This window comes from Oryctolagus cuniculus, chromosome 7 (genome assembly GCF_051225735.1).
Source record: "Oryctolagus cuniculus isolate XC-2025 breed Fujian yellow rabbit chromosome 7, ASM5122573v1, whole genome shotgun sequence".
Lineage (NCBI taxonomy): Eukaryota > Metazoa > Chordata > Mammalia > Lagomorpha > Leporidae > Oryctolagus > Oryctolagus cuniculus.
This window is the reverse complement of record NC_142873.1, coordinates 90,440,275-90,459,407: the sequence shown is the minus strand read 5'-3', so window position 1 is coordinate 90,459,407 and position 19,133 is coordinate 90,440,275. Positions and strand designations below refer to the sequence as shown.

The window sequence follows — 19,133 nt, the reverse complement described above, 5'->3', positions numbered from 1 at the left end:
GTCCTGGTTGGGGAGCCGGATTCTGTCCCGGTTGCCCCTCTTCCAGGCCAGCTCTCTGCTGTGGCCAGGGAGTGCAGTGGAGGATGACCCAAGTGCTTGGGCCCTGCACCCGCATGGAAGACCAGGAGAAGCACCTGGCTCCTGGCTTCGGATCAGCGCGATGCGCCAGCCACAGCGCGCTGGCAGCGGCGGCCACTGGAGGGTGAACCAACGGAAAAAGGAAGACCTTTCTCTCTGTCTCTCTCTCACTGTCCACTCTGCCTGTCAAAAAAAATAAATAAATAAAAATAAGAAATATCTCCTAACATGAGACAGGCCTGGGCAAAGACATGAATGGAGCCCCCAACTTGGAACCAACCCTCACCTCTTCACACCTTCTGTTCCTTTTTGTAGAAAAAGGAACCTCCAAAGTGCATGTTTGACCTCCATCTCTCTCCACCCCAGACAGCTACACCATCAGGAGGACTGGCCCAGGGAGAAAGCCCAAGCTGGCCTTGGAAGTAGACATAGAATTTCTGGAAACACTTGCTTTTCACTGTTCTCCAAACTGTACTGCCTTAGATAATGGGGAAATTTATAATGGTGTTAAGTAAAAAATGAATAGGTTTTAAAGATGAGCTAGCTAGGCATCTTTTATGCTAATTTCAAAATCAGTGCTACTAACGTCAGATGTTTGGTGCAGTAGTTATTACATCCCTTGGGATGCCTACATCCCATATTAGAATGCCTGGATTTGAGTCCCAACTCTGATTCCAACTCTATCTTCTTGCTAATGCATGCCCAGGTGACCACTCAAGTACTTAGGTCCTTGACACCAATATGGGAGACACAGACTGAGTTCTGAACTCCTGGCTAAGGCCTGGTCCAGCCTCAACTGTTGCAGGCATTTGGAGAATGAACCAGCAGATGGGAGATATCTCTCTCTCTCTCCCTCACTTTGCTTTCTCTGTGTCTCAATCACTGGCTCTGACTTTCAAAATAAAAATACATAATTTTTGAAAAAATAATCCAATCAAATTGGTGCATCTCAAACTCAGTATGTGGAAGAATCATCCAGGGATCTTATTAAAATGCAGATTTTTTAATTTGTAGTTCTGGAGTAGGCTTGAAACTCTGAATTTCTAACAAGCTCCTAGGTGATGCCAATCTGCAGTCCACACTTGGAGTAGCAAGGCCTACGTGAATATTACTGGTTTCATTGTATTCATTCATGTAATGATGTTACTTAGGATAAGAAATTTTAATAGGAAGTGTAAAAAAAAAAAAGCCATATCATAGCATGAGTTGAAAATACATAGCGTTTAGATTAATTGTTTAAGATTCTTATCTCAAATGATGTCCCAGACAACAGTCTTTCATGTGTTCCCTCCTCCTTATTAATCTGTTTTCAGTGACAAAGCTATGTCTTATCTTTGAATTGGGCTCTCAAGTGTTGCTTCAGGAGTCTTCCATAGCCTTTGAAAACCCTACAAATTTCTAAGATACATATTTCTGCAAATGGGAGACTAAATGTCTCCTCGTGTAGAAAACAGGTTTTGATTAGACTTAAATAGCAGTCATCTCTGAAATTTCCCTCTCTAAATCATTTTCTGCTTTCAACAAGCTCTCACATGTTGCGTTCTTGGATGAATGCTGCTGTTGATACCCTTCTAACTACTCATGGTAACTGTGTACTGTGGTATGGAACTGATGCATACATGAGACCATCTCTACCAGCTAGGAAAGCACTCGGCTTAGAGAGATTGTACTCTAGTGTTTTCTCTGCCATAATAACTGGTTTTTCCTTAAATTAAGCAAAATTCAACTATAATAGGTAGGACAAGGATGCTGCAGGTTATACTACTAAAAGGGGTTTGGAAAGCTGTCTTAAAAGTTATCTCTTTTTGTTGAACCTAGATGAAATGTAATATAATATATGTTTTCAAAAGCAACTTGGACTGTGGGAAATGTCAATTAAAAATGTTAACATCGACCAAGACACACGTATTTCTAGATTGTGTTATTCTACCTTTTTAAAGTAAAATGTGAAATACTCTACTGCATACTGGACTAAACTTCCCCCTGAGGATTTATAGATTATAACCGAAATGGCAGTTTTCTTGTTAGTTGTGATCAAAGTGAATGGAAATGCCTAAAAACATGTGAAAGTTGATTACACATTTTATTGCTGGCACCACATTGCCTGGCCACCCATATGACAAAGCAATCGGGACTGTGTACTGACTCCAACTAGCCTCAGGCAAAGAGGACTCTGGGTGAGACCTTGAGAAAGCATTTGCTGCCTCATTTAATCAAGTGACTTTTATAATTTCCCAGCTTTTTAAGCCTTATTTATTTCACATAATAAGAAAGAAAAATAACTTATTTTGGCATTTAAACAAAGAATAGTCACCATTTAAAAATCTACTTCAACTCACACACACCTACCTTTTTCATGAAATTTTTCTGTTTTGCTTTACAATAAGGCAAAAGACATACTTAAGCATGGTATTTCCTTTTTTAAATTATTTAAGAGGTAGAAAGAGAGAGAGAGAGAGAGAGAGAGTCCCTTCTCAGGTCCACTCCTTGAATGTTCACAATGACTGTGAATGGGCCAGAGCTGAAGCTGGGAGCTGGGAAGACAGTACAAGTTTCCCATCTGGGTGGCAGGAAGCCAACTACTTAACCCATCAGCACTACTTGCCAGTGTCTGTGTTAGTAGAAAGCCATGATCAGGAGCTGGAGCTGGGAACTGAACCCAAATTTAATTGAACTCTGATAGGAGACATGAGTTTGTTTATTTATTTGAAATGCAGAGAGACAGAGAGAGACACTGAGATCCCCCATCCGTGGATTTGCTTCTCAAATGCCCGCTACAGTGGGGATTTGGCCATACTTAAGCCAGTAAATTCTGGGCCTCCCATGTAGATGGCAGAGACCCAATCACTTAAGCTATCCACCTATCGTCTCCACCTATTGATAAGGTGAACATTATCAAGGTCCTGGAATTGGGAGCTGAGCCAGTATTCAAATGTAAATGCTGCAATATAGGAAGCCAGTGATCCAAGCAGCATCTTAACCACTTTGCCAAACACCTGTCCCTGTCCCAGGATGCAAGCTTTTTTTTTTTTTTTTTTTTGGACAGGCAGAGGAGACAGTGAGAAAGGTCTTCCTTTGCCATTGGTTCACCCTCCAATGGCCACCGCGGCCAGCGCACCGCGCTGATCCGAAGGCAGGAGCCAGGTGCTTCTCCTGGTCTCCCATGAGGTGCAGGGCCCAAGCACTTGGGCCATCCTCCACTGCCCTCCCTGGCCACAGTAGAGAGCTGGCCTGGAAGAGGGGCAACAGGGACAGAATCCGGCACCCCGACCGGGACTAGAACCTGGTGTGCCAGCGCCGCAAGGCGGAGGATTAGCCTAGTGAGCTGCAGTGCCGGCCTTTTTTTTTTTTTTTTTTTTTTTTTTTGCAAGCATCTTAACCACTGGCCTGAACATCAGCCTGCTCCCTAAGAATTTCTGTCTGATCTTAAAGTTAACCAATATTTGAATTAGTCTTCTCAACCTTTCAAAATCTACCTATTTTTCAAGGCCCAGTACTTAGGCTTCTGTACCGGGAATCCTAAGTTCCTGTAGTTGGTATTACTCTCTCACTCTTCTAAACTCTGATAATAGGGTTGATATGTAGCTAATAACATACTCTGTTTATAATAATTGTTAAACAATTATATATAGCAGAGGGTGAGCTCCCAGAGCACAGAAATCATGTCTTTTGTTTTTTGTTATTATTTTCCCAAAAGAGCCTACATCACTGCTTTCTAATAATAGAAGTGTCGTATTTATAATGCTTGAATTGGATCTTTACAATGTCAATGAATATTGATAAATGCACTGTAAGGTGGTTCACTTTGTTTATTAGGATCACCAAGTCATCACATACCCTCTGAATAAATGACTTGTAAAAATGATTTTTATAAATTATTGGAGTCCTGGCAACATTTCAAAATTTAAAGCTTGAATACAATTGGTATGAAATGAAATCACATTTTTAAATATGTCTAATGAAGTTGTGATTAATACAGAAAGTTTTAAAATTTTAATGGTGTTTTCTTATTTGTAAAATTTCTCTAAGAAGAGTTACTTTTCCTGCCTTGAAGCAAAAAAAAATTATGCTTAATTCATGGGATTTATGTGGAAAATATGTCAATATTCCTCCACTTTCATTCAAAACAGCATTTATATTTTTGCCAAACACTGTCTTGGCCAACCTAATCAAAGAAGACATCTGATAACCATTTCCATATCCTGTTCACTATTATGAGAAATCAAGAAGGCAAGCTGTAGAGAACTAGAACTCATAATGCTGAACTTCCTGCTCAAGTTTTAACTTCTAATTTTTGCCATAAATATTTGTTTTGTTTTCTACTTTTCCTTTTCTTTGACTAGGAGACTTTGGCAACTTTTCCATTTTCTCTAATTTCAGAAAGTTGTTGACAATTCCAAAGGCATCAGAAGAAATATACCCTTTGGCGTATTAGAACTCAATAAATGACATAGTGATAATCTACTCCAAACCAGGGTGCTGTGTCACAGTGGTATTACGTATGAAAATTATATAAACTTGCCATCTAATTTCAAGTACTGACGTCACAGCTCACTGCACGACTCAGTAGCTGAGTGGCTTTGAGAAAGGGTCTTAGCATCTTTGAGACACAACTCTGTAATGCGAAACCTTGGAACTAATAACCTGGCTTACTTCATAGGCTGGTTTGAGAAGGCTAATGCGTGGAGTGCATTCAGCACCGTGTCTGGCATACACATCCCATCCTGAACTCTAGGGAGCCTGGTGCGGTGGTGGAAACCCGTCTCCTAAAGGCCAGACCCGGCCGTCCATCACAGGCTCCGCAGGCACGTGAGCGGTGCACTCCTGTGTCTCTTCCCCAGTTGTCTCTGTTTTTGTTTACTTGCAGGCAAAAGGGCACACCAGATTGTAGCAATTAGGAGAGAAAGTGAGAACCCTCAAAGTCAGAGGGAAAATCAAAGCAGAAACTTAGTCACTAAATCTTCCAGAAGGAAGGAGGAGAAAAAGGAGCGAAAACTTGATGGGCTGCATTCTGAATGTTAGTTTCTTAAAAGGGATTTTTGTGGTGAGGGACAATGGGAGGTACAATACAAACCCAAGGGCAGGCCTCATGGAAATCAAAGAAATTGGCACTGCAGGCACATTGTAGAATAAGGGAATGTTTGAAAAGAGAGGGCTATGTATTTACCATTTTGCTTGATCTACATATCAAAAGCATCCTTCACTGTATATAGAAGATCCTTGCAGGAAAGTGTTTCATATGAAAAATAAAAAAAAGGAAAGAAAAGAAAAAAAAGAAGAAAGTGCTGGAGGCCATGTCATATTTTTTTCATCCTATTCTCTTTCATAGGCTTTAGGCCAGGTGCGCCAGCTCATGCAAACTAATACCTTTCCAAATCACCACAAAAGCAAAAGAAGATACTGGGAAATAAAGCGTCTCCTACCCAGCCACAAAGTAACTGAGAAATGGAAATAATTGAGGGGAAAATTAAGTGGTCTCAACACAGAAAAGCACACCTTTTTCCTTCCCCCCCAGTAACTTGTTATGTACTAAGAGCCTACTGTGCTAGTCAGGAAAGAAGAAACTTTTGTTCACCTGAATTCAGAAATATTTTATTTGATAATGTATCTTCCTAAGTATTTTGAATCAGTCGTCTTGAAAAACTCCAAGCTCTCGAATGAGTGATTAGCTATTTGAAAACGTGCATTTTTCTATCCAAGTGGCAGGCCTCCTCTTGGGCAGACACCGTCACGGCAAACATTTTTCCTTAATAAAGAGACATCACTCTTCTTATTGCAAACAAGTTAACAGAACTTAAAGCTTTTTTGGGTTGTGTTTCCTTATTTATTTATTTTTTTTAGCGGCAAAGAAATTTGTCTAGGCATTTAACGAAAACTGCTAAACAGTTTTAGGGGCAAAAAAAAAGAGATGATTTCACACAAAATGAAGATTTAAAGTCTGTCATAACACTTATCAGTCAAATGTATGATTTTTTTTTTTTGACTCAACAATCCAGAACAAGATCTTAGGAGGTGCATTTCATTGGTACACCTGTATATTGTGGCAATGTGTGTGAGAGCCTATCAGTTTTTTAGCTAGAAGGCCCAGCTCCAAATCCTGTCCTGTGTTCTAGGTGTCAGATGGGTCCCTCTCTTAACTTTCCTGAGCTTCCTATAAAATGCGATTGGCATCACCTATCATTTATGTCACATTGTTATCGTGAGATGTGAATAAATTAAAGAAGCTGGTGCAGTTCCTGAAGTGTTTAGGGTGAAACAAACATCATTATCAAAATGGAGCCCTCTCTCCTACACGTCCTGTGAGTTATCAGGTGCTGCCATTTCTGCCTCCTAACTCCTTCTTGGTTCCATGTTCTATTTTGGATCTTCCACTGCTTTGCCTAAATTAAGCCCCTCATTAGCTCAAGTCTTGACTAAACAGCCACGTAACTCAACCTTACTTACAGATTCAACTACTGACTACACATTCTTTATGTTGAATTTTCTCTCTAGAGAATAAATATAGTCATATTATCCTTCTGCTTAAAACTTTTGATGACTTCCTGATGCTCATAAAACAGGATTTAATTTCTCTTAAGTGATACACAAGAGATTTTGTCATTAGGGAGTTCCCATCATCTCCCATTTCACATCAAAGATCTTATGTAATAAATACACTATATACTATCCTTTTTCCTGAACTTCTAGCTTTGCACTTGCTGTTCTCTTCCCCAGTGATGTATTTCCCACCTTCTGACAGTGAACAACTATTCATCTTTAAGACACAGCTGAAATGTCACCTCCCCTATGTAGCCTTCTCAGAGCACATAGGGAGAATTTATCACTCCTGTAGGACATATAATTATAGCCATTATACCACACCATATTTCTTTAATTACTTGTTTATATGTATGTCTCCACACTGACCTGCAAGCCCTGTGTATAGCAGAGAGCCAAGAGTCTGTTAGTACGAGTATTTGGTAAATATTTACTGAATTAATGATTAAGAACAACAAAAAAATCAATGATGCTACAGTGGGTTGATTCATGATTTAATATGTGTAAAATTTTCAAGTGGCCTTTTATTTTTATGGTATATTTGTAGACTTTGCACAAGTGAGCAAAAGAGACAGAACTGAAATATTTTGGGGAAGTCAATTATACTGATAGCGCAAGCAAACGTATTTTTGTCCTGAATTTTCAAGTTTCATAGAATCAATTTACTCGATTTCTTTAGACACAGCATGAACACAGTGGCATTGTTGTTATTCCCAGAAAATACCAATTTTAGATAGTTCATTCTTTCCCTTCGCAAGCTAGCACAAAGGAACCCCAAGGATGTGAACTCATACAACAGCAAACTGACTTGTCCGTGACTTTGTCCTGGACTCTCAGAGCACTCCCATCGAACACACTCGGTATCTTTGCTTCCCCTTCTGTTCAACAGTATTGGCCTCTATCTTCAGGATGCTGTGAATTTAATGAGAAAGTTCAGTGGTGGTTCCATTTTTTTTCTTACTTTGTGAATAAAAGAGAAAAGTAAAATACGTTGGTATGCAAAGGTGGGAGCCAGGCTTCAGTAATTAACTCCAGTTAGCGCCTAGCATAGTGCTGACAGTGAATAAATGTTCCTTGCCGGTGATGAAACACTAAACATAAGAACCTGTGTTTCTGGTTCTGCACTGTCATAAAGCTGCTATTATTCAGCATTTATTAGGCACCCACAGAGAATGAGGCATAAACATGACAAGTGGAAAACACACAGTCCCTAACCTCTAAATTACGAAAGACAGATGCACAGGAAAGTCGGTGGACCTCGAAATTGTTTCCAAATGGCTGTTTGTAGGAGGATTTAGAGAGCAAGAACACTGAAAGAGGGGTGGGCTGGGTGCACAGGATGGAGTGGAAGGAGTGGGAGGTGTGAGAGCAGGTAGTGTTTTCATAAAAGGAACAGGGTAGGAGCTCGGGATGTTTTGCAGAGTCTTTAGCGTCCACGGGAGTGAACCACTGGTGACAATGAAGAACCTAATGGAATGAAGAGGGAGGACTGTTCCTCTTTTGTCCCTCCCTGTCCTCTTTGCTCACAGGAACACTTCCTCTGGCTTCCCTGATTAGTAGTAAGAGGAAAAACCATGATTCTTTTAAAGTAGGACACTCCCATGCTAAATGAATACTTATGCCATTTACTAGCCTCAGTTTCCTCATCTTTAAAGTGGAATAAAAATACATCAAAGGGCTGACCTGAGAATTAAGGGCGATGCAGCAGGTGAGCGGCCCACGTGGGTGCCTTGCACTTAGTTGGGGACCCAAATCCAGAACAGCCTGGGTTTTGAAAACAGGCCGGTGTGCCAACCTCTGACGTGGCAGCTTTCAGCTTCTCATGCCTTCCCCTTCTTCCCGTTTAGCACGGAGTACTACTTCATAGAAAGAGAAGATTAAGTTTGAACACGCAGTATTCGTGAGTAAGTACGTAGATAGGGTGTATATCACTCTGAGGGTGTGTTTGCAACTGAATTTGAGGCCAGCGAGATCTTAACCTAGCTAGTAATTTTTTTTTTACCAGTCACTAGAGAAAAGAGCAAAAAATCCACAGTAGGGGCCTGGAAAAATGGTTCCTGGGACCCTCGAGGGCGCTTCGCTCAGTCTTCGCATCCGCTGAGCTGGTCTATATCGTTAAGTCTTACTTACAAGGAGGCTTTCAGGCAATTTCACACCGCTTTCCTCCGATGCAGCCCCCCAAAACATGTAAACCCAAGGGATTAGTGGCGACTTAAAGGGAAAATAGTGTAAAGTTACACCATGAACGGGGGCAGCGCTGCCTTGATGCACTTTTCCCTGGGGCTCCTACCGGGAATGAGACTTATCTAAGCGGCCCGGTCCACTCCCACACCCCGAGCCGCTGGAGCGCAGCCCTTTGTTGCAGCGTGCAGGAGAATTGCCCAGTCTCAGGGGCTCGCAGAGTCTGTAATGACCCGCATTGTAGAAACACACAGGAGTTCACTCTGTGGGAATGAAAACTTAAATCTCTTTTTATATTTCTTTGTTGACAGTTGCAAAGCAGGGCAAGGTGGTAAACAAAATGTTTATTCTGGCAATGTTGCTTTCCTAGGTAGTTCAGATACATTATGGAGAGGGGGGCACTAGCCTGAAATGGAAATGAAATGGGACCATCATCGCGGGGCTGTGTGGAAGTCTCCAAAAAGACTGACTAGCTCCCAAACACAGCCATCATGAGGCTGGCATCCTTACCCTGAGGATCTCATCAGACCAATAATTAATAAGCATGAATTAGGCTAATGAAATCAGATAGGGGAACGCAAGGCAGCCTCCTGTTTGGTAGCACTGCTATTTTCTCTATTATTTAAACTCTAACTGAAAATGGAATTTGCCATCCGAGATCTAATTGAGCCTGACTTCTAGGCGATTTTTTAAAAAAATGTGTATCAACGGGCCTTTAAGCAGGGGCAAGTGTGAAAATATTAAGAATCTAGACGCTGGCTCATGCAACATTGGAAACAGTGATCAAATCAGAAGAGCTGCAGGCATTTTCTGCTCCGTGGTAAGACTGCAGACATTGCAGGTAAAAGAGATGATAAAGAGGAATTTTTGTTCATGGCTATAGTTTTGAAAAGGCAGAGAATCTGCTTCCTCAATGGCAGTTTTCGGACTTTCTTGACACACACGGTTTAGTAAATAATTAAATTCGAATACATCATTCCCTCCAAGAATATGCACTGTCGTGTGATCTGGAAAAGGAATTGGGAAACAAGAGGGAGCCCTTCGGCCCATAGAACAGAGCCGTGAAGACTTGACCTGGAAATGAATGGGGGAGACTGCCTTCTCCAGTGAGAATTCACCAGCAGGCCCGGGATGTTCTAGCTGGGGAAAAAAAAAAAAGTGGATGTGAGTTTCCCTTCCCAAGAAAGCTTGAGACTCTGAAAGGGATCAGGGACAAAGGAAGGTGTGCTTCCTGTTCTTCCCCTTAAGCCGCAATGGATCAGGGGAGCCCCTGTGCAACGTAGAACAGTTTGGGACCCATGCCAGTGGCTTCACCACCTGTTCTTGAGAGCAAGTGCCCAAAAGAAGACAGGAGGAACGCACTTGTGAGTAAAGGGTTAAGCCAGCAGGGAGTGTGGATAAAATCACAGCATAGTTCATATTTGATAATATTGGATCTATTCTGAGCTTACTTATCAGTTGGTTATTGTGCTAATAATTGCCATTAAAATTAATACTATATTTTGGAAATTAGGCAAAGAGCTCAGAAGTTTGCTTTACACAGAGCTTTCCAAAGGCAATCTGGGGAACTTGTTTCTGGAATGCAGCTGTGTGAGTTTTCATTAACATCTTGCAGGTGGAGCCTAATTTTAGTTCAGCATTGAGAAGGGGGAATTGTTTTCCTCATGATACCCACAGCACCACAACAGCAGCAAAGCAGGTGGGGCTTCACCAAACACTTGTTTACTTTCCTGTTTAAAAAAAAAAAAAAACCAGATGATTCATATTGTTAATGATACAGTTTCTATTTGATTTTAACATGTCTTTAACAGAATAGCCTGGAGTGCATTTGACCTACAGTTACTCAGATGTGAAACAAAAGCAATGAAATGGAAAATGATAAGAAAATGAGCAATGAATCCTAAATATAGTGGAGGAGAAGCCGGTGAATGAAGTGCAGTAAAATTTAGAAATACATCTGTTTGGCTACAAAAGCATTTTCAAAAGCAACCTTCCAGATTCTACTTTGGTAACCTGACAGGGGCCCAGTTGGAAAGCTCAATGGAATTTTCTTTCTGCCATTTCGAGAAGGAAGCTCTCGGAGAAAGGAAGAGTTTCTGGGAGAGAGGAGGTGAAGGGTGAGCACGCACAACTGAGATGCAGAGCGCTGCTTGGACAAGTTCTTCCCTGGCCTTCAAAGCTCTGGGAATCACTAGGAATTGGCCTAAATGCTAGGTCTGTGGAAAGACATTCTAAAGAATCAGAGAGCGATAAATGGCAGTCATCTCTCTTTCAATTTCATTTGTCTTTCAAAATAGCTGAAGCTTTCCATGAAGCTCCAGGGGAACAGATGCCACAGGTTGCCCCACAGTGAACCCACTGTGTGTGACTCTGGGGACACGGGGACAAGGCAGTATGTCATCTGGCTTCAACAAGTGCCTTTCAGCTCTTCTACCCTGTGGGGCGCCCATGAACATTCCTTCACCTCCACGGGGAGGAGGCAGGAAGCAGTTCCATGCACATATTTGTTTCTTCCAATTCAGGCTTTTGGAATGGCTGGAATCTGTGATTATGCTGTATAGACGCCTATTGTTCTGAACCTGAAAATAAGCCTTTTCTTAAAAGCCCTCTTCTAGACCTTGAAGGTCACCTTCCAGGGCTTTGCCTTTATGAAAGTTCCTAACCTGGAGTACAGGTTTGCCGATGAATGTGTTTCGTACATGACAAGGTTGGGTGGTTTTTTATTTTTTGGCTTTTGGTTTTTTTTTTTTCTTTCTTTGTTACCTCAGTAGACATGAACGTGCATTTTTCTCAGGAGTTTGTAGTTCTCCTTGCATTCCTGAGAGAATTTGTAACCCCTAAGGAGAAAACTATTGTCTTATACAGAATGTTATGAAATATTTCTTCCAATGTAATAGAAATACACTTTGCTAATACTGTTACTAAAAAATAGTATTTTAAGTCTTCCTCTTCTCGGGAGTTTTACTCTGATTCGGGAAATTTTGCACTTTAAGTCCTTACAGTTTCTTTCCCTAGGTTGTCATTATTCTTTCCCTCTCTCTGACCTGTAAGCAGACTAATGAGCATCAAAAAGAATAGGAGATTTTATAAAGATGTATTCCTCTATTCAGCATAGATTTGCTGCATACCTATTATATTTAAGATGCTTCTGGATTTCAGAAATGTAAGATACAGGCTGTTCCCTTGAGAAGTTCCACAGCCTGTGGCAGAAGAATCTAACTAGGAAAAGAAACTCAACCAACAGATATGTTTTTAAAAAGGGGGGGGGAATTATATGAGCCCCAAGATTTTCAAATCATATCCCACAACTCTCATTTTGAGATGTCAGTGAAAAAGTCAGAAACAAATGATGCTGACCCTTTGACAATATGACCAAAGCCACACCACACCCAAACACGTCTGTTATGTCGTCCCATCCTTCCCACCTGCGGACGTGGCTGTAGAGGGGCTGTGTGGGTGACAGAATGGAGCAATAGAATTTCAGGCTCCCAGGAGTGGAATGTGGGGAAAGGTCACCCAAAGGCAAGCAGGAGCCAGTGTGTTGGAGACTTGGGCTAAGTAAGCATTTCTGGTTTGATCGAAGAGATTCCCTGGAGTTTCATCAGATGGTGATTTTGCAACTCTCTTAAGGAAAGTCCTTCTGGTGTTGTCATGAACACAATGCCCTTTATTTCCCTGATAAGAGCCAATCTCTAGATGTGATCTCCCTCCTGTAGCCTGAAACTCAGTCTCTGTTGCTATGTCTTGCATTCCCATACCTGAAGCTCCTCTCACTTCCTCAAAGTTTTTCTTTGACTCCAGCTTACAGGAATAGGAGAGCAGAGAGACAGGGAAATTATTTGATACAGAGTAGGACTGGAATATAAGTGAACATAAAAAAGAAGTTCATGGATAAAAGGAATTAAAAGATAGCACACATGTTTATGTGCTCTGTAAAAACCCATTGTACTCCCAATTCTTTCTCAGTGTAGCGCACACTGTCCATAGCAGATGCCATCAACTTGATCTTCATTTTCAGCATCATTCGGAATGTAAATTTCAGTCTCTACCTTCTTCTCTTCTTCTTGAAATGCAGGGCTATCTTCAGGCGGAGGAGGAGGTAGAGCGGCAGGACCATCTCCAGAAAGTCACAGAGCTGGTTTTGGCTCTCTAAACAGAGGGCCCTTTTAAAAAATATTCCTAGTTAAAAAGCCCAGAATTGGCAACTCGCTTTCCTCTTTTTCAGATTTCTCATTTCTTTGTAAATTCTTCCTACTCTCCTTTCTAGGCAAACCTACCCCTTTCCTGCTGAGATTCCTTAAGTCACAGAGCAAAATGTCACCGACAGGAAACATGTGATTCATTTCACTCTTGCTGGTAGGTACATTCAGAATTCTACTTCAGGAGGCTTATTTCCCGTTTTTAATCTAAACCTTATTGGGCTGCCTGCAGTGGAAGCCTCGGCTACAGCTGCTGAAATATCAAGCCTTCTCAGAAGCACTTAAAGAAGACCTGGTTGTCACAGTGTTGCTTCTGAAGAAGTTCCAATCAGCAGCGAGGTAAAATTTATGAGATTCTTATGAGAGTTTGGGTTTCTTAAAAGCGTACACATGCCACAGAGAATCTGAATGCCTTCTGCGAAAACTGTGTAGTCCTGCCCACCAGCACAAACACGTGTGCGGCTGTGGGGGAGAAGCGTACTACCGTCATCTAAGACAAATGAGCTGCGTGCTGCTTACAGGCTTCCTGGGAAAGAAAGGGATTCTGCACCTTCAGCTGGGGAGCCCTGCCAATAGCTAATTGTTATTCTTTGGTTCTAGGGCCCATCTTGAGAATTCATTGATATCAGTTCTGCTTGGTTTTTTTTTAGCCTACAGATTGAGCAAGGATAAACAAAGCATTAGCCAAAAACTCTGTAAGGACGTGAGAATCTCTACTTTGTAGAAAAGAAATAATAATTTAAGAATAAAGAATATTTTGATTGTACATACCAATACGCCTGGGTAATGTCTACTCTTGGTTTTCTTTTCAAGATTTTTGATGATCAAAAATTACAGAGAATGAGGCAAAATGGCTGCTACATATATATTTTTTTCATGAAAAGCCATTTTGCCTCAGCCTCCACATATATGTGTGCCTGTGTGTGTTTATTTAAAATCAAATTGAATAATGTATTCTAAAAGTGTTTATACTCATCCTCCTGCCAAGAAGAGATCCAGTTACTCAAAGAGATTGAATTATGTTGGATAACAGAAGTGCCAACCAATCTTCACCCGGTGGTATTTGACAAATTCAGGACATTGTATATGAAAAATATAGGTGAGGAAGAGTAAGCAAGACACGAATAGGCTTGCTGGGAAGATGAGAATTGGTGAAATTATTAATAATATAGATGCTATTTACTTTGCTATAACACATGGTAATTTTGTGTCTATCTACAAGATGATTTGGTCTTTCTAATAATTTTAGAGGAAGTCTGGGCAAGTATTATCAAGTAATTTTATAGAGTAGAGTGTTAAATCAGGTGTTATAAAGTGATATTCTGGCATTTTGTTCCAGAATAATATTTAACAAAACATTAAATTACATGAGACTTTATGTAAAACAAGAGACGTTATGTAAAAACTTGACATATCTAGAAAGTTAAAACTTCTAGAACTACTGCACAGGGCACCTATCTCCCCTGACAACATAGTGCCCCTCCTGAAAATTTCCTTATCCTCAGTCTCCTCACTCATTCTTATTACTTGTTTGGCCTTCTTAGGCACTTGTGGGTATTTTTGGTTTGTTTGTTTTTCTAGTTGATTATTTTTGGAGACAGACAAAGATCTCCCATCCACTGGTTCTCTCCCCAGATGTCCACAATAGCTGAGACCGGGCAGGTTGAAACTTAGAGCCAAGCATTCAATGCAGGTCTCCTATGTAAGTGGCAGAGAATGACATACTTGAGCCATAACCTGTAGCCTCCCATGGTGCACCTTACTAGGGTGTTGAATCCAGAGCAGAGCCAGGACTCCAAATTAGGCACTCCAAGAAGAGATGCAGGCATCCTAAGCACATCTTTTTTTTTTTTTTTTAAGGATTTATTTATTTATCTGAAAGGTAGAGTTACAGACAGGCAGAGGCAGAGGCAGAGGCAGAGAGAAAGAGAGGTCTTCCATCCACTGGTTCACTCCCCAGATGGCCGCAGCAGCTAGAGCTGCACCGATCCAAAGCCAGGAACCAGGAGCTTCTTCCAGGTGGACAGCATTGATATGACAGCAGTGTAACTTCCTTCTCTGTTTATATTATGGGTCAGATGGTTTTCTTTTAAAAAAAAAGTTTATTTATTTACTTGAAAGGCAGAGTTAAAGAGAGAGAAAGAGATATCTTCCATTTGCTGGTTCACTCCCCAAATCGCTGCAATGGCTGGAGCTGGATTGGTCCAAAGCCAGGAGCCAGGAGCTGCTTCAGGTCTCCCACATAGGTGTAGGGGCCCAAGCGCTTGGTCATCCTCCAGTGTTTTCCCTGCATTAGCAGGGAGCTGGGTTGGAAGTGGAGCAGCCAGGACTCAAACCGGTGCCCTTACTGGACACCAGCATCGTAGGCAGCAGCTTTACCCTCAACACCAGAGTGTCAGTCCCCAGAATGTTTAGCAATAAGCATTTTATAAGAGCATTGAGGCATCTCTAACTCAAGCAATGTGGAGAGAGTCTGGACAACTTCTCTTTAAAGCAGTCCAACACAAAGCTTGTGGGTTTAGCATTTTTAATTCATTTATTTATTTTAAAAAAATCTTCATTTGCGGCATATGCTTGGCTTAGGGATTAAGATGCCAATTGGGATCCCTGCAACCCACATCACAGTGCCTGAGTCTGAGTACCAGCTTCACTCCTAAAGAGCTTCCTGCTAATACACATCCTGTGAATCAGCTGGTGATGGCCCACGTGGATGGGTCCCTGTCACCCATGTGGGAAACCTGGATTAAGTTTCCGGCTCCCACCTTCATCCTGAGTTAACCCTGCCATTGAGGGCCTTTGAGGAATGAACCAGCAGATGAGAGTGCTCTTTCCCTCTCTCACTCTCTCTCTGCCTCTTAAGTAAATAAATAAAGTTTAAAAAATGAATCCTCCATGCTTGAGCAGAGCATGGAGCATGTTTCTTTACCACTTTAGTTTAGTAAACATGAAAAACATTAATTCAAAGTCTAGAGAAGGCAGTACTGTGCTTTACCCCAGCGGGAGACAAATTGGTGCCTGGCAGGGAAATTACATGTAGAAAAGTGATGCAGAAAAGATAAGGATGTTCCCTGGTTATTGATTTATTCTGCAAATGTTCTTTAACATTTACTGTGTTCCAGACACCAAGCTAGGCCCTGGAAGATAAGTAGATATGTAAAAAAATGGATATTACAGGCACATATGTGCGCCTGTACAGGTTATAGGGCTACAAAGGAAAACAGTAAGCTCTGCCCAGTGAAATCTGTGTAAGTTCCATAAGTACATTGACTCTTGAGCTGAGTCCTAAATGATACAAGTTTATTTTGCCTTCACTTTGTTTAGAACATTAAAGATTGTTTAAAAATACAAAATAAATTAGAAAGCTAAGTCTCTCCTTCACAAGGGAAGTGCTTTCCACAGGACATAGTTGGTCCAAAAAGAATAATCTAGTAGATACCAAATAAATGAATAGAGGTTATATGATATCCAGATTCTATCTAAATTTGAATTCTGGCTTAATTATTTCCTAGCAGTATGACCTTGGACAAGTTATACCTCAGTTTTCTTCGCTGATAAAGCTATCTACTTCGTAAGAGCTGTGGTTAGTAACAAATAGGATAATGTGTGTTAAATGCTTAGCCCAATACTAGGCATATAGTTATAAAGGTTAGCTATTAGAATCATTATAATATAATGTAGTATAAGCCCATGTATGATTTTTTTGAAATACTCAGCATCAAAAAAAGGATCATATATTTCAAAGCACTTATTAATGAAAACTTAGATAATTAAAACAAAAAGGAAATCTCAAAGCTAATATGCCTTGCATCATTTATGTTTCAGTTTTGCATTTTATTCCCACTCATCTTGGATAATGAAACCAGACCAGGTCTCATAATTGCCCTTCTGCAACTAACTGTTCAGTATTCAGTTTCTTGAATTTTTCAGTGAGGTTCATCTTCCAGCCATAATGAATTAGCATAATACTACTGTGCTGATGCTTACAATACTGCTTATTACCAGAGAGAATCATTCTCAGCAATACATTTTGACTTTCAGTCATTGATCAAAACTGTGAATCTTAAATTTTCTTAAACTGTGACCCTTAAATACATATACACTGTATACACAGACATCTCATTTAATAATAACCCATACATTATCGTATATTGCTATTGGAATTGCTTATTTTTATTAATAAATAAGAAGGTCGAAAGTAACATCAGTGTGTATCACAACATTCTTTTGGAAAAAAGTTGTCTCCAAAATCCTTTACAATTCTGTGATTATTCCTATGAAATTAATGTGAAACTGATGCTTTAGTCTCTTCTAGACAGGGTAAAATACCTTTTAATTTCACTGGGGAACTTTGTGGTCTCTTGACACATACTATGTCATTTCATTCTGTGCTTGCCTACCAGAAACAACATATGCCTTTTCTATGTAATAAAAAGATAGACTATTCTATGAAAGAATTAATAGACTTTCTAAAATACAGTACAGTAGGAACACAGGAGTTTGGCACAATGATGAAGTTGCTGCTTGGGGTGCCAGCATCCTATATCGCAGTTCCTGTTTCAAGTCCTGGCTCCTCTGCTTCTGCTTTAGCTTCCTGTTAATCCTGGAGGGGAAGACGATGGTTCAAATACTTGAATCCCTGCCACCCACATGGGAGACCCAGACTGTTTCAGGATCCTGGCTTCGGCCTGGCCCAGTCATGGCTGTTTCACACAATTGAGGAGCGAACCAGTAGATGGAAGATCTCACTTAGTCCATTTGTCTCTTTCTTTCTGTCTCTCTGCCATTGAAATAAAATGAAAAATAATCAAATAATGATTTTAAATGCAGTATAACAAAAGTAGAAAGTACAATTAGAGAAAAGTCACGGTAATAGAATAGCATAAGAACAAAAAGACCTTATTATTTTCTAATACCTGATCAAACTGGAATAATAAACTTTACCAGACAGAAGCTATTTCCTCCTCTGAGCGTATGTGGGATCCATTGCCACACTCGTATTGTGAAGGCAGGCACCGTGTCTGCTGTTGCGATTGCACAGGGCTGAAACGCAGCAGCTGCGCTCTGAGACTCAAGTGTGGGTTGCTTGAGCAGTTCGCCCTGGCTCCATCCCTCTGCTGTGGTCTGGGCCCCGGGCCACGATCCTGGGCAACGCCTCGCGCCACTGCACTTATTGCAGCTCCTCCAGTCTTCCCATTTCCAAGTCTTTTTCCCCAGACTCACAGGTTGGTTGTGATTTATTGTAGAGAATGTTGGCTCTGTCTTCTTCCGGTGCTGCTCACCAGGTCAGGCCCAGAGACTCTGGCTTTCTCAATCCGAGTGTCTCATCCGGAATTAGCTGGCTGTTTTCCTTAACAAAAGAACCATTCATGGGTGATATTAAGTGTTGTTCCTCCGAGAAGGCAAGAGTAGTGAGTGGTTTGTTTTCTCTTTTTACAAAATAGCATTTTGCCCCCTCCCCACTCCCCATCATGTAGGGTTTTGTTGTTATTGTTTTTTGTTTGTTTTTGCAACAAATATTTTCAAATGTGTCTTCGTGCAAAGCTGTTCAATCTTCACTTTGCTTCTAAGAATAAGTCCCATTACAGGAAGTGAACTCCAAGAAGGTGAAGCCGATAGCTATATAAATTAAATTCCTGTGTGTTCAGGAAAGAAAAAGCTTCAGATTTGTTAGTGGAACCTCTGTCCATCATTTTTGCAGTATTGTGGAGAATATGGCAGAGATGGGAAGACTAGAGATGAATCGATGCTGATCTGGTTTTACTAGGAATGAAAAATAGATTCTGAGAACTTCAAACCAATGAGTTTGACATCAGGCCCCAGCAAAATGTAGACAGAATTATTAAAGTAAAAGTGAGCATTTTGAAAAGATGGCAATGACTATTAAGAATCAGTATGGGTTCACTAAGAACAAAGCCGCCTCAAGTAAACTAATTTACTTTTACTCTTCAAAAGAGAGGATAACTGGATTTGGATGATTCTTTTAATCAAAATATTCGTATGTTCCCAGAAGATAAGTTGGAGCTAGTTTTTAAGTATGGTTAGAAAATTTCCAAAATGGTAAAATTATTTCCTTAAAAATGACTAAGAATGGACTTTGGAGTCAGACAGCCTTAGGGTTTTAAATTAAAGCCCTAAAAC

General features: G+C 40.7%; 1 protein-coding gene and 1 long non-coding RNA gene across 3 annotated transcripts in view; one reads left to right on the top strand and one right to left on the bottom strand.

Annotated features, from left to right (window-relative positions):
* Positions 1–19,133, top strand: part of ADGRL2 (adhesion G protein-coupled receptor L2) — a 689,746-nt gene that overhangs the window by 370,153 nt on the left and 300,460 nt on the right. The window lies entirely within an intron of this gene.
* LOC149125649 (uncharacterized) lies at positions 17,144–18,539 on the bottom strand. 2 transcript variants are annotated; one of them, XR_016236735.1, is made up of 2 exons: positions 17,909–18,539; positions 17,144–17,772 (listed from the first exon to the last, which is right to left on the bottom strand). It is a non-coding gene; the product is annotated as an uncharacterized LOC149125649 (long non-coding RNA). The 2 variants fall into 2 exon arrangements; XR_016236736.1 differs by having other exon boundaries at positions 17,937–18,539.